This window comes from Euprymna scolopes, chromosome 21 (assembly GCF_053919585.1).
Source record: "Euprymna scolopes isolate OS-2025 chromosome 21, ASM5391958v1, whole genome shotgun sequence".
Classification (NCBI taxonomy): Eukaryota; Metazoa; Mollusca; class Cephalopoda; order Sepiida; family Sepiolidae; genus Euprymna; species Euprymna scolopes.
The window spans coordinates 53,187,718-53,203,220 of NC_136502.1; the positions used below are offsets into that span (position 1 = coordinate 53,187,718).

Genomic DNA, 15,503 nt, shown 5'->3' on the forward strand with positions numbered 1-15,503 from the left:
ATAACACAGCTGATAATTGAATATTTTCTCATGAAGAAGAAAAAAGCAGTAATTAAAAAGACACTCCTTATTCATCTTCATCTCACAACTAGGCATAAGCCACGAAAAGCTGTTAAATTGTCTCCGATATAGTTCATCTTTGTTGATCTTACAACAGATAGATTCCCGGGTTCGACAAGATACACCTGAAGAAGGCTGGAGATTACATCGACCGAAACGTTGTGAAAATTACACTGAAGATAAGAACAGTAGTCTGAGGAATCCAAATAATACGAATAACCAATCATCATCTCAAAAATTCAGAAATGTCAAACCATGTTGGTGCGATTCGTGTATTGTAATCAAATTATTTTTGCACTTAAATATTTATTTAACAGCGTTTTTTTTTTAAAGAATTTTAAAAACATTTATGCAACAATTCTTTCTCACTTTTACCTGTGTTTGACGCAGTTTGGTTAAATGTGTAGGCTTTTGAACAAAAGAATGGTTTTAATATTACAGATGACTTTATTAATGTCATGTTTACTATGGTGTCAACCCTCCCTTTCATTCCAATATTTATTAATATTATTTATTTTTGTTTTTAGAATTGTTCATATTACTCCTAGAATTATATTACTAAGCGTTCAATATTTCATTCAACTTTCTAATATACTAAATACATTTGCTTAGTCTCATTGATTTTTACATGACGAAATTCATTTGAGATGAGCTTTTCTTTCGCTTATTTCATCCAACTTATCTTCTTAACCATACTCATTTCCTCTGAAATTTTTCTTATAAATTATCCATGTAGCTCATTATATTTAAATGTTGCTTTTTTTTAAACTTTTTCTTTGCCCTGCTGCATATTTTTACCATGTTGTTTTCAGCAGCGCTTGTCAGTCTCTCTGTATTGTGCGGACTTATTATATTTTATGCACAGTCTTTTATATTCTTCTTTTCCATATTTCTTTTTTTAGACAAAGCTACTTATCATTGTCCTTTTTGTACAAGATATTTGTACATGTCTATTATTTCCCTGGCTTTTTGGTAGAAACCAGCCACATTATACTTTGCGTTTTATCCTTGTACTTTAATTTCTTACTAGCAAGCTGCTTAGTGTTGCTTAGAGAATCTTTCATTTTGCCTCTGTACATGATGTCATACATGTCATCTGCTATGATGTCATGTATGTCATCAAGAATCTTAATATATATATATATATATATATATATATATATACATATTTGGTAAAACTGGTAATTAGTAAAAACCTGAAGAGAGTGCTCAATACTGAACAACTTAATAAAACACAAACACACACACACATACACACACACACACACACACACACACACACACACATATATATATATATATATATATATATATATATATATATATATATATATATGCTATGACGCCATTGTTAATGGACAGACAGGAATACACATAATAAATTTATTACTGACTTTTTGTTACATGTATCTGGCCACTTTATTCATTTTACAAATAGTCCAAAGTATCTCACTGGAGTTATAGATCAAGCATTTATTTCTTTTATTATATTTCTATTAATTAATTTAGTTTCCAGAATCTTTCTTGTTTTTCCGAGATATTTTATATAAACATAAATTTCAGATTTCTAATATATTAAAAGCTAATTCTTGATTTAGTCAGTATATGCATTATGTTCTTCCTTGTTCTTTATCATACGTTTCTGAAGATTCTTAAATTGTTGAAGATATAAAAATAAGAAGATTTGACTTAAAATATATTCTACAATTTTTCTCTTTTCATTTCTTTTTTGTTAGTTTTTAAACAATTTTAAGGGAAATAGATTTATGTATGCAAACATGTTATGTATCAGCAATTGAGATATGTGATTTTCCGATCCTTCTATTTAAAAAAGGTTTCCAATTTCCAATATCATTAAAAAATATATAAAAATATTAAGCCAACCAATGTTTACCATGTCATTAAATTATATTTAAAAAACAAATCGAAAAACTATTCTAAATAATTTAATTTTTAATCATACTAAATGTTAAATCTAAGAGCTTCCTGTTAATATTTGAAAACTTTGGGGGCATCATACTGGAAAATATGCCAAAATGTATGGCGAATAAGCAACAGAGATTGAAAAAAAATACACATAGAAGGAAATAAAAACAAGGAAATAAGAATATAAACAACACAAAGGAGGGAAGTCTCTAAATTAAAACAGTAGTATATAGAAAGTGATGGTTCTCTCCAATATTTTAAGAATGGGAAAAGTTCATTTGTTGAATAAAGACGTATTTTAATTGCTCAAGATTAGGGCTTACAAATGGATATAAAAATAGATGGCATATAAGCAAATGACCAGTGCAGGTTTGAATATTTGAAATTTGAATATTTTTTAATAGACGTGTCTCAACAAATATATATTTTATTTATGACCGAGAAAAAAATGTTATTTACTTAAATAAGAAAGAGAATATGCATATAAAATATGTTTAATGTATAAGATTTTTATGGAAGTTTACTAAACAATATTTTTCTTTATTTACAGATGACATTTGCAGTGTGAAATACGTGAGTTCTTTTAGGGATAGATATGGAGGCATGTAATAAAGAAGAACATATTTGTCAGATATGTGGACCTACATTTTCATAAAGTTCAAACTTAAACATACACATGCAAGCACACACTGGGTCGAAAGATAACAAAGTATCACGTATGATATGAAACGAAATTGGAAATTAAAAGACGTTTCAATTATACAAATCATCATAGGAGCAACTGGGCTTATGAAAAAGAACTTTAAAAAGTACATAGCAAGCATACCCGATGAACCAAGTGCAAGTGAAATACAAACGATTGCACTGAATGGGACGGCTAGAATCCTGAAAAGATCTCTTGGTTGGACTCACTAAAATAGGGGAAAATGTTAGACATCTGGTTGGATGTCCCATCCCCCTAGAAGAAAAAGATGAAGAAAAATGAAAAAAAAAAGGTCGAAAATTTATCAGTGTGAAATATGTGGGAATGTATTTTCACATAATTCTCGTTTAAAAGTCCACATGAGAACGCACACCAAAGAGAAACCTTATAATTGTAACGTTTGTGGCAATGCATTTTCAAGTAATTGTCAGTTGAGAATACACATCCGGATACACACGGGCGAAAAACCCTACATTTGTAAAATATGTGGAGCAGCTTTTTCACAGAAGTCGACCCTAAATAAACACATGCGAACTCACACTGGGGAGAAACCATATTCTTGTGAAATATGTGGAACTGCATTCTCAAATAATTATGGTTTAAAAATCCACATGAGATCACACACTGGAGAAAGACCTTACGTTTGTGAAATATGTGGAAATGCGTTTTCAATGAGTTGTACTTTACAAATACATGTTAGAACACATACTGGAGAAAAACCTTATATTTGTGAAGTATGTGGGAATTCATTCGCACAGCAGGCTTCTATAAACGTACATATGCGAATACACACTGGAGAGAAACCTTATTCGTGTCACATATGTGATAATGTATTTTCAGATAATTCTGGCTTAAAAATACATATGCGATCACACACTTGAATGCCTAGGAGAGAACTTGAATGCCTACTAGACACTGTTCTTGAGTGTCTAAGGTCTCTCTGTACAGGGGTTTGTCAGAACAACCTGGCATGACGATACTTTTCCCGGGAAGTAAACCCTGACCAAATATTCAAAATCACACAGTATTCACTGCCCAAATAAGATCTCCTCACTATGGCTAACTCACATTAGCTTTTACAAGGAATGGTGCACCTTCTCCAAGTGATGTCACCTTAATAGCACGGAGCTGGAGACTCCACCAGACTATATAAATTCTTGTCCTGAAATCCAGTAAGACCAAGAGACCAAAATGAAAGATATACTACAATGTATGAAAATGGTTAATAGGGGAGAGGGAAATTATGTTCCCAATTTCTTTACTAACTCAGTGTTTGAGAGATAAAGAAATTAAATGGAACATTCGAATATCTATGTATCTCATAGAATTCAAGTGTAAGCCACAGGTTGTGGGCCCCTTGATCTCTGAGAAAAAAACCTTATTTTTGCAATGTATGTGGCGCTGCATTTTTAGTGAATCATGCTTTGGAAAGCCACGTGAAAACACACATAGAATCTTCAAGTTCAAATTGAACCTACAAAACAAAATAAACCATCTTGCAATCCCTGTCATCTCATATGGTTTCGGTGCTATTGACTGGTTTCAATGCAACATGATTAAGCTAGATACAAAGATTAGGAAACTGCTAATCTTACACAAAATAATGTACCAAAATCAGTGTATGGATGTGATATCACGAAAAGAGGGTTTAGGTCCCACTGAAACTATGCATATCGAGCCACTACAGTAAGCAGTACATCAAAAACTGAACATATATGACTAAAGAAATGATGAATGAACGTCTACCCCAACCATCGTCAATCACAAAGCTTGCTGAAAACTTTGGGAGCATCATACTGGAAAATGATGAATAAGCAACAGATTGAAAAGAGAAAGCAATACATAGAGGAGATAAAAACAAGGAAACAAGAGTGTAAACAACAGAAAAGAGAAGGGAAGTTTCTGAAGGAGTTAAATCAGGAGTATATGGAAAAGGGTGGTTCACTCCAATGTTTCAAGAATGGGAAAAGTCCATTTGATGAATAAAGACGTATTCTAATTGCTAAAGATTAGGGCTTATATATATTAGGATATAAAAAAATAGTTGGCATACAATCAAATGATCAGTGCAGGTTTACCACTCCGTGATTGCAAGCCTGAGCCAGCTAATGTCTAGATGCCAAATTTTATTTGTAGGTCTCCTTTACACTGTCTGCCACAAAATAGTATGTAAATACCACCATCAGATGTGTGGAGAGATGCAACTTGGCAGATCATCTAACAGCCGTGAACATGAACTATCATTGATAATATCAAAGGTGGCAGTGTTCTATAACAAAAACATACAGACGGTCAGATACATATAAGACAAGGCTATCAAACCAGATATTCTAATATAGAACAAATCCAAACGAACTATGCTCATTATTGATGTCATCATTCCAAATGACTGTGGACTTAATAGAGCCAAATGGGAAAAGATAACAAATATCAGGATCTCAAGAATAATTTAAAGACGACATGGTCTCTAAAAGAAACACACATTATACAGATTGTGATAGGAGCACTGGCATAATGAAAAAATCTTCAGAAATACTGGAAGCAAAATACAGTTAACAGCTATAAAAGGAACATCTATTCTTAAAACCCTCAGATACAAATTCAAAGCATAATGGTATCAAGTATTATCTCCAGGATCTTTTAAAACTAACTGAAATAAATGAAAGAAAAAAAAAACGATATCTTATGGTATAAGTGGCAAATTACCATTTGATGATGAACAAATAATTATAGCCGGCTACCACCAAGGTTTCCTCACAAATGTATTTAAGAAAATGGCTGGACTACAATACTGACCAGTGCAGGTTCTCTCATTCAGTCATGAAAAATCCAAGTCCTTTAATGTCAGCCTACAAGATCCTATTGACAGATTGCTATTACACAACTCAACTTGACAAAATATGAACACTGCCACCTTTCCATTTCCTCCACTGGAAGATTTGCGAAGAAATGCAACTTGAAAATCGCCAAACATTTGGAAACATGAAACTACCCATAAGAAGGAAAGAGAAAAATGACAGTGTTCTACAACAAAGACATATGGGCTGGCAGATACCTCAGTGACAAGACATAATACCAGATATTGTAATCTAGACTAAATCTGAAAGGATATATCTCATCAATTTTACTGCCGAACTCCAAAAATTATGAGATATCAGGATCTGAAGAATGACTTGAATGTGAAAGAAATACCAGGACAATCTATCACTTGTTGTAATGACAACTAGTCTAATGGAAAAAAAAAACAACTAAAAAGTTACTTAAACCCAATACTTGGAAAACCAAACTGCAATGAATTACAAATATCAGTTGTTAAAATAATAGCATCTATTCACAAATAATCTCTCAGATATAAATTTAACACATAGAAGAATCAAGTACTAGCCCAGAAATAGACCCCTTTATCTCTTCAAATTGACTAAAGAATATAAAAAAAGTCATATGTAAGAAACTGAAATGTTACTTTTACCTCATACATGCAAATATATACTTAGAGACGATTGTAAAAAAAAGCAAAAAACCCTAAAAAATGAAGAGATTATGATTCCTAAAAGAAAGAAACATTATAACAAGTGTGGTAAGCAACTCGCCTAATAAATATAAAACAAAAAAATTCATAGACACAATATCTAGAAATGTAAACAGTAAATAGCAGCTCTAAGACATCATCAATACATAAGAAGCCTTGGATACAAATTAAACAACGAAAGAAAACATCAGCCTAAGTTAGAAACGAGCACTTGAGCTCTTAGAACTAACTGATCCAAAATAATACAAAGAAAAAGTTCAACTTCTAAACGTTTTTACTCTCTCTGTGTAGATGTTGCCCAGGATAATCTGACATTGAGGATACTTTTTTCTTGTGAGTATACTATGACCAAATTTTTAAAATTACATAATATTCAAAGCCCAAATATGATTTCCTCAGCACAGCTACACACTGGTCTCTATGAGAAATAATTGAGCCTCTGCTAGTAATGTTACGTACAGCAGATTTATTCTTGTCCTTAAATCGACATAGGCCAAGAAAAGACTAAACATAAATTATGACATTGTTACATGGCTAGTGTAGCCTCACTCCCGTGCTGAGGTCAAGCAAGTGACCTCTGATCTTCTTTGGAAACTGGCTTGTGATGTCTAGTTCCAGGAGTTTTCTACATGAATTCTAAATGCCTCTGTGTCGAATTTTGCTGAAAGCAAACAGCGAAGCTCGCATATGCTAGAAAGAAGGAAGACAAACAAATCAGGATTCTATCTACTAAAAATTAATTTCACAAAAATTACAGTCTTTTGCATATATATATATATATATATATATATATATATATATATATATATATACACACACGTTCAGTACTTAACACATTTTAAATTCACAAAGCTCTCTTCGTGGATGGCACTCAAGCAGATGGAGAGGAGGGGGGTTGTCAGGCGTTCGAAGCTGGTTCCTTTCGAGATTGGCACAAATCTCTCTCCAATCTGGCTAAAAAAAAACTGGGCGCTTGTTTTTATATTCCAAGACGGGGTGGGTCGTATGATCCACCCAACCAATCAGAGCAAGCTATGTATCCCTCAGGTCAATCATGTCACAGCTAGTTGTAGAATGAAAACTTACAAACTCCAGGTTTTTGGTAGACTTGACTGATCAGTTGGATATTTATGTATCTCATAAATAAATTACGTGTTAACCTATCACTTGACTTCTGAGAACAAAGTTAAAATAAAAAAGAAGTCTTTTTTATCAAGTTTTAATACCAAGAGGAGATCTCTTTATTTTTGAGAACTAAATAAACTAAAAGAAAAAAGAAACTTATTATAAGATATATGGTCTCATACATATGGAGTATTGATTTAAAATATGCATGTCGATGACATACATGAGAAGCCTCTATTTGTGCAAAGTATTCAAATCTGCATTTTATCATAATCATAAGTTAACAATAGATATGTGACCAGTAAGTATAGAAGCCATATTTATTGATGGTTTATCTTCAATGTAGAATAAACATATCCCATATTTAAAATGAGTGATCTTTTTCTATTACTTATATTACTTATTTATTTACCGTTAAGGGGATTAGCTTATTAGAACTCCAAAGAAAATAATTGTCAAACACATAGCACAGAATAAATACTGCAAAGGTGGGCTCTCTCTACCATGCTAGAAAGTTACTTACACCTGATAATGTCTTATACCTCTACTACAAGAACACCATTCGTCCATGTGTTGAGTATTGTTGCCACATTTGGGCTGGTGCATCTGCCATTAGTCTCTTAGAGTTCAAAATAGAGTCGCCAACCTAATAGGTTTTGTACTGTCAGCTACGCTTCAACCTCTGTTCCATCTACGAAATGTTGTATCCCTCTGCCTGTTTTACAAATATTTTACTGTTAGGTGCTCTGACGAGCACTTGTATTTCCTTGACCTAAATACCTCCAACAAACCCAACAAGCAGCAAAATCTCACCCTATACAGAAGAGCTTCCCAGATGCCAGAAAGCTTTCCACTCTAATAGTTTCTTTCCTTGGACTGCTAGACTGGAATTCCCTTTCCAGATCCCTGCTTCCCTGACATGCAGAAGTTCAAGTGTAATGTAAACAAACATCTTGCTGCTCAACTCTCTACATAGTATCCCTGCAAATTATGTCACAGATTATAGCCCCTTACATCAAAGTGGCACTGTGCCTTGTTTAAAGTGAAAATGCAATTAAAAAAATTTAAATAACAAAATCTCTCTTAAGAACAAAACGATGGAAGGTTTATTTGGACGGTAGAAAGTTGAAGGTTGAATTGTGTCCAGATTGAAAAAGATTGAGTAGAACAGTCATTGCGTGTGTTAGGCCAGGCAGCAGTCATTTTGGGAGTCTTAGGCTGGCCAGCACTTATCCAGTGAACATTGTCTATGCCGATGTGTCCAGTTGACAGGAATGAGAAAAGAGGAGAGAGGTGTCTGTTTTCACTGCTTGCTGATTTCTCTTTTTGGTGATCGAGATTTCCAAATTCTTTAGAAGACAAATGAATCTCTATACTCTCCCAGCTGATTGGTCAGTGTGTGTCCGAATCATTCAGCATAGAGTGGCAGTGATTCAAAAGAGAAACTAGATCTTTATTTTTGACTGCTGCATGAAAAACATTAAATATAAAAGTGATTTGACTTAAAGGAGAATTGCAAATGATTTTGTAACCAAATATCTTTTTCATCATTGATTAATTCGTAATGGGATTATATGAAAACATTTGGATGGACAATGTGTAGTACTTACCAACACAACAAACGCCCTCGTGTTTGTGCCTTGTATAGGCATGCGCGACAACAAAACTTGGGTTTTTATAAGCGGAAGTCTCAAGGTTTGAAAACCAAAAATGTTTATCGAAATAAAGGAACTTGTAATTTAAAAATTTGTCACTTGTAATTTAAAAAATCTGAAGTAATGACGATTTTGTGATATGTCAGTCCGTGACAGTTGCTTGTAACATCCCTTCTTCTTGTTTCAACATGAGGCTTGTTGTAGTACTTACCAACAAAACAAACGCCCACGTGTTTGTGCCTTGTATAGGCATGCGCGACAACAAAACTTGGGTTTTTATAAGCGGAAGTCTCGAGGTTGTCAGGAATCTACAGGCGCATGTGCAAGAGAAGGGATTGAGATAGTGGTATAAAGGCAGGTCGAGTGAGAAGGTTGTTGTTGTTGTTGTCATTGGACGTTACAGTGACGCGTGCGTTAGCAGGTGATTAAGAGGCGGTTTATTTTTGTGTGTCACGTCGCGCACCTCGGTGAAGGTCATATAAATCATTCACCATCGGTGAAGGTGAAGGTCATACAATGTTTTAGGTTTTACCTTCTAGTTATAAATTGTGTCAGTCTAACCAAGAACAACCCATATAAAAACTGCCCATGGCTAAAGTAAGGTGAAAAGTCAGGTTCAGCTTGGACACTGCCGAAAATCACTGAGAGCTGAGCTTCTTAAATTGAATTGGGGAATTTATGTATGAGGAATACACCATAGGAAAGGTCAGTTCTTAAGCTATTCCATTAAAAATGACAGCTACTGTGATATAAGGTTGTATTTGTTTGATTGGTTTAAAAATATAAAGACACAAGCAAGCTGCCCGGCGTTGCTCGGTTGTAAAAATATGCATATATTTTAATGCATGCAGATTTCTTATTTTTATTATAAAGCCAATTCTTATTTGGAATCTTCGGACTACTGTTCTTATCTTGAGTGTTACTTTGACAACTTTTCGATCGCTATAACCTCCAAACTTCTTCAGGTCTATCTTGTCAAACCCAGGAAGTTGGATGGGATTTTGAACAGAATCCTTTATTTACTTCACAGGTGTAGCAGTCTCCTGTTCCATCAGCCATGACTGGATAGAAGTTCTAAGTAATTTGTAATTGTATTTTTCGGTCATTTTTTTTGAGGTTCTGTCAACACAGATTTTCTGAAAATTAACCATAACCATATTTATTCTCAAGTTGAAACATATTTAATATGTGAAAAACAAGATTTCATTTTGTATTTCTGAAACATTATTGTTATTGATGGGACGATTCTAATATTTTTCCCAATTCCAATACAGTTTCCAATTCCGTACTGAATTCCCAATTCCGATTCTTTGTAAGTCTCTAAATATTTAACTATATAACTGTATTTTTTCTCCGATTACCATAGAAACACACATGTTAAATGTGCAGATATTTTCCTAAACGTAAAAATATACTTGTGGGGGAAGATCTGTCGAGTTTTGCTTCATTGGTAGTTTAAATTCATAAATATTTATTATTTTATCATTATTACCAGCAATGGAAGATTTTGCTTTAAACAAAATCAAATAAAAAAGACAAAAGAATCGTTTTGGCATCGGAAAATCAGTACAAATTTTTTCCGATTTCGATACCCTCAAATATTCAGACTCCCGATTCTGATTAATCGTCCCAACACTAATTATTACATCTAATGAATACTTGTTTTTGCTTTTTCACAAAGGCATTCTTCATGATCCCTATTTGAAGTTCTGTCAGTAGAAATAATGGATAAAACTTGGAAGTTCTCTTTAAACTCTGATACATTATCAGATTACAGTGTGTTTCTGAGATGAAGAGCAAAACTTCATTCTGTATTTCTGAGATATTGTTACACCTAATGGATGCTTGTTGTTGCTCATCAACAATAGAAGGATGAAATTAAAAATGACACAAGAGTTTCATCTTCAGCAAAAAGCAAGATATTTATTTGCCTATTGAAAAAGATTAAGGAGGCGAAGTTCTAATACAAATTCTCACTAATCTGTGATTGATAATTCATTAGTTTATTATTGTGTCATTTTATTACCCATAATCTAAATATTTTTCGTGGGATTTTAATTTAATTTTTATTTCTCAAAATTTCTTATCACAATTATTTATTTTTTAAAATATAACAGTTTTCAACTATAATTTTCTTTTATTTATTGAAACCTATAAATTGAATTTCTTTTATTTATTGAAACTTATAAATTGAGTTAGCATATAATATCGTTAGCAATTTCATTCAGATCATCTTTATTAATACAGACATTTTAAAAGAGGAATAATTAGTTTACATCTTAATATTCATATAAAATTTATGCATTTTTATTTTGAAATAAAAGAGTTTGAAAATAAACTCGTTTTTTTTCGTCATAATGTAGATTTTTAACACGAAGAAAGATTTTTAAGAAAAATAAGACAATCTAAAAGTAAGACAATTGTTTATCTTATCTCTGTCCGAGTACATAATGGAAAAAACTTGGTCCAGACGAGCCAGAGTGATGAGGCATTGTACCCAATCAAGATTATACTTAGTGCTAATAGATATGAGGTAGATGAATGTGTCAAAATTGCCGAAACTTACTACCAGTACCCTCTATAAAGATACCAGCACTACAACCTTTATTTGACACAGGTTAACCAACCAAATCCAGTAGCAACAAATCCAACAATTCCAGAACTAGGAGACAGGTCAAGATCAGGAAAATTAATATGTCAACTATATCACACACACTAAATAGAGTTACATCTTCAATATCAAAGGACTTGGGAGGGGGATGTTATGGATAGAAAAGACATTTACTGTAAACTTGCGACCAGTAACTTCTGGTTCCTTCGATTTACTGTAATGGAATTTCAAGGAATAAAGGCGTGTATAAATACTGTTATCTTTTATCTCTCCCGTTTTTTTGCTCTTACAAGACATCGCCATCTTATCTAAAATCTCTAAATACTGATTTCTTACACAGTAAGACCATATTATTTTATCAATGTGTCTGTCATAAATAATATAACCACGTTTAAGCAAAGGTAAATACCCATTACTAGATAAAAATAGAGAAAAGAATATCTTTCTGATATTTATGTTTATTATGTACTTGTTTTATCCCTTTACCTATTTCACTGCCGCTTCTTGTGTTGCATGCTGACAGTTTTGCTGTTCTCTGGTTTGAGATGTTTTAGCATGTCCTTTTCGTAATAAGGTGATGTGGCCATTGACATGTGTAGATGTTTCTGCTGCCCTTATATGGTTTTATCAGTCTGTCGATCCATCGGAAATTAAAGGGATATTTAATTTAAGTTCTGCACATCCGTGTGCAGAACAACAATTATAATTTTTTTAATAATATAATTGTTACTCGTTTCCATTTCTATGTTTGGTTATCCAAGATAGGTATATTTTGTCCAGGAACAAGTGGTGCTAGATCCTGAGTTGCTCTATCATGATATATTTTTTGTGTTTTAATTCTCCACAGATTGTTGACATATCTTGGGGTGGAAACTTCTGTAATTATGTTTGATCTCACACTGATTGCTTACAAGTTTATGTTCATTTGGAAGAGTATGGTTGAATGGCGTTGTTTGTAAGCACAAGATAGCTGAGTTAGAATATTTTCTTGCTTGGTTTGATTTAGTTAATGTTCTTTTGTTTGGACTTGTCTTTTAATAACACCATTTGATTTTGAAAAACTTGGTGATAATGTAATTGATCCAATTGTCAGTGTTGAGCAAATGTTTTGAATGGTTCACCAGAAAATTGTAGTCCTTTGTCAGTAAATACTCTGGTGAAGATACCAGATATTTATGATCATTACATTTTGTTGAATTAAATATACAAGAATATTCTAAGAAGTTACTTGCATAGTTTTGTGTAGTAGCTTATAATTTGGCATGCACAATGCCATCAGTGATTCCAACTGTGTCAACTTGTTCAAGTATTTGGTCTATCTTCATTTGAAAAATATCTTGTGATGCACTCAATCCAAATAGGTTCCGTTTTCAAAAATTACTATCATAAGGAGATTATAATGTTGTTAGTAGTTGAGATCCATTGTCCATATATATAGACAACCGAATTTTGTATCAACTTCAGATTTCTTTAAAGTCTTCTAGTAATCTCATCAAAAGTATTGCACTAAATATGGTGTTCTCCCGGACTCATTGAAGTAATGCTGTACCATTTTATGCCGAACATAATTGTCTAAATTTTTTTATGACGTGTGTTCTGTATTGAATGTTATACTCCTTACCTTGCTATTTTTGCTTTATGATTACTTTATAAATCCATCGCCTGCCTTCAGTCACTTTTTGCACTTATTATCAATGACAGGTTTTGCTATTACTTTACTGTTATATCTTCAGTTTAGGGGACAATTTTGTTCATGGGAATATTACTTGTAATGGATATGCCATGATTTAACAATTATTTCAATTATATCATACGATAATTGAAAAAAAAATTGTCCTTGCTGAAAGAAAGTCGATCTTGAATTAATTTGTAAACTTAAAAAATACTGGGTGCACAACCTGCAAAGTTACAAAGTCAATAATCCAATAAGCTAACAGGCCCATCACATATAAAGTTAATGAAAATTGTGAATAACCCACTCAACTCATAAAGTTTAGTATGATTTTTAATGAAGTGAAACGCATTCTTCAAATTAAAAAATATAAAAGATGTGAAACTTTAAAAATATATTTGGAACAGAAAACATTTTGGGGTAGATACAGAAACATATATAGGATTCATCTAGTCTGATAAAGTATCTAGCTTAGTGCTGTTACTATAGATAGCATCACTTGGAGAAGGGGTATCATAACTCTTAGAAGTCAGTGGAGTTAGACACACAGATCTTATTTGGGCTGTGAATACTATATTATTTTGAATATTTAGTGAGATTTTTCTTATAGGTTGAAGTATTTTCATGCCATATCTTCCTGATAAAGCCATGTTTACAGAAACCATATACATTCTAGGATAATGCCCAGTAGATATTCAAGTTCTGTCCTAGTAGGTATTCAAGTTCTCTCCATCATGAGTTTTCATATGTATCAATAAACCTGATTCAAGAGAACAAGAATATTCACATATATTACAAGAATATAGATTGTTTTCCAGCATGAATTTTCATATGTGGCTTTAAATGTGATTTCATAGTAAAAGTAGAACCACATACTTCACACGAATATGGTTTTTCGCCAGTGTGATTTCTCATATGTATAACCAAATGCGATTTTTGGGAACAAGTATATTTACAAAATTCACAAGAATATGGTTTTTCTCCAGTGTGAGTTCTGATATGTAGCTCTAGATGAAATTTCGTGCTAAAAGAAGAACCACAAACTTCACAAGAATAAGGCTTTTCCCCCGTGTGAGTTCTCATATGTATCACTAAACTTGTTTTGCCTGAACTAGAATATTCACATAGTTTACAAGAATATGGCTTTTGTCCAGTGTGTGTTCTTATATGTGCATCTAGGTTCGCTTTTTGAGAGGAAGAATATTCACATACTTTACAAGAATATGGCTTTTCGCCTGTATGAGTTCTGATATGTGCTTCTAAATGTGATTTCTTCATAAAAGTAGAACCACATTTTTCACAGGAATATGGCTTTTCACCAGTGTGACTTCTCATATGTATCACTAGACTTGATTTTTTGGTAAAAGCAGAGCCACACACTTCACAAGAATATGGCTTTTCGCCAGTGTGACTTCTCATATGCAACACCAAATGTGATTTTCGGGAAGTGGAATATTCACATACATGACAAAAATGTGACTTTCCTCTAGGATTTAATTTAAGTTCTGCACATCCGTGTGCAGAACAACAATTATAATTTTTTTAATAATATAATTGTTACTCGTTTCCATTTCTATGTTTGGTTATCCAAGATAGGTATATTTTGTCCAGGAACAAGTGGTGCTAGATCCTGAGTTGCTCTATCATGATATATTTTTTGTGTTTTAATTCTCCACAGATTGTTGACATATCTTGGGGTGGAAACTTCTGTAATTATGTTTGATCTCACACTGATTGCTTACAAGTTTATGTTCATTTGGAAGAGTATGGTTGAATGGCGTTGTTTGTAAGCACAAGATAGCTGAGTTAGAATATTTTCTTGCTTGGTTTGATTTAGTTAATGTTCTTTTGTTTGGACTTGTCTTTTAATAACACCATTTGATTTTGAAAAACTTGGTGATAATGTAATTGATCCAATTGTCAGTGTTGAGCAAATGTTTTGAATGGTTCACCAGAAAATTGTAGTCCTTTGTCAGTAAATACTCTGGTGAAGATACCAGATATTTATGATCATTACATTTTGTTGAATTAAATATACAAGAATATTCTAAGAAGTTACTTGCATAGTTTTGTGTAGTAGCTTATAATTTGGCATGCACAATGCCATCAGTGATTCCAACTGTGTCAACTTGTTCAAGTATTTGGTCTATCTTCATTTGAAAAATATCTTGTGATGCACTCAATCCAAATAGGTTCCGTTTTCAAAAATTACTATCATAAGG

At 32.8% G+C, this 15,503-nt stretch overlaps 1 long non-coding RNA gene across 1 annotated transcript in view; it reads left to right on the forward strand.

Moving 5' to 3' along the window:
- LOC145242345 (uncharacterized) overlaps positions 1-7,713 on the forward strand; it is an 18,864-nt gene extending 11,151 nt beyond the window's left edge. Inside the window, exon 2 of the long non-coding RNA XR_013862709.1 lies at positions 2,537-7,713. This is a non-coding gene — a long non-coding RNA (uncharacterized LOC145242345). The remainder of the gene's footprint in view (positions 1-2,536) is intronic.
- The last annotated feature ends 7,790 nt before the right edge of the window (positions 7,714-15,503 follow it).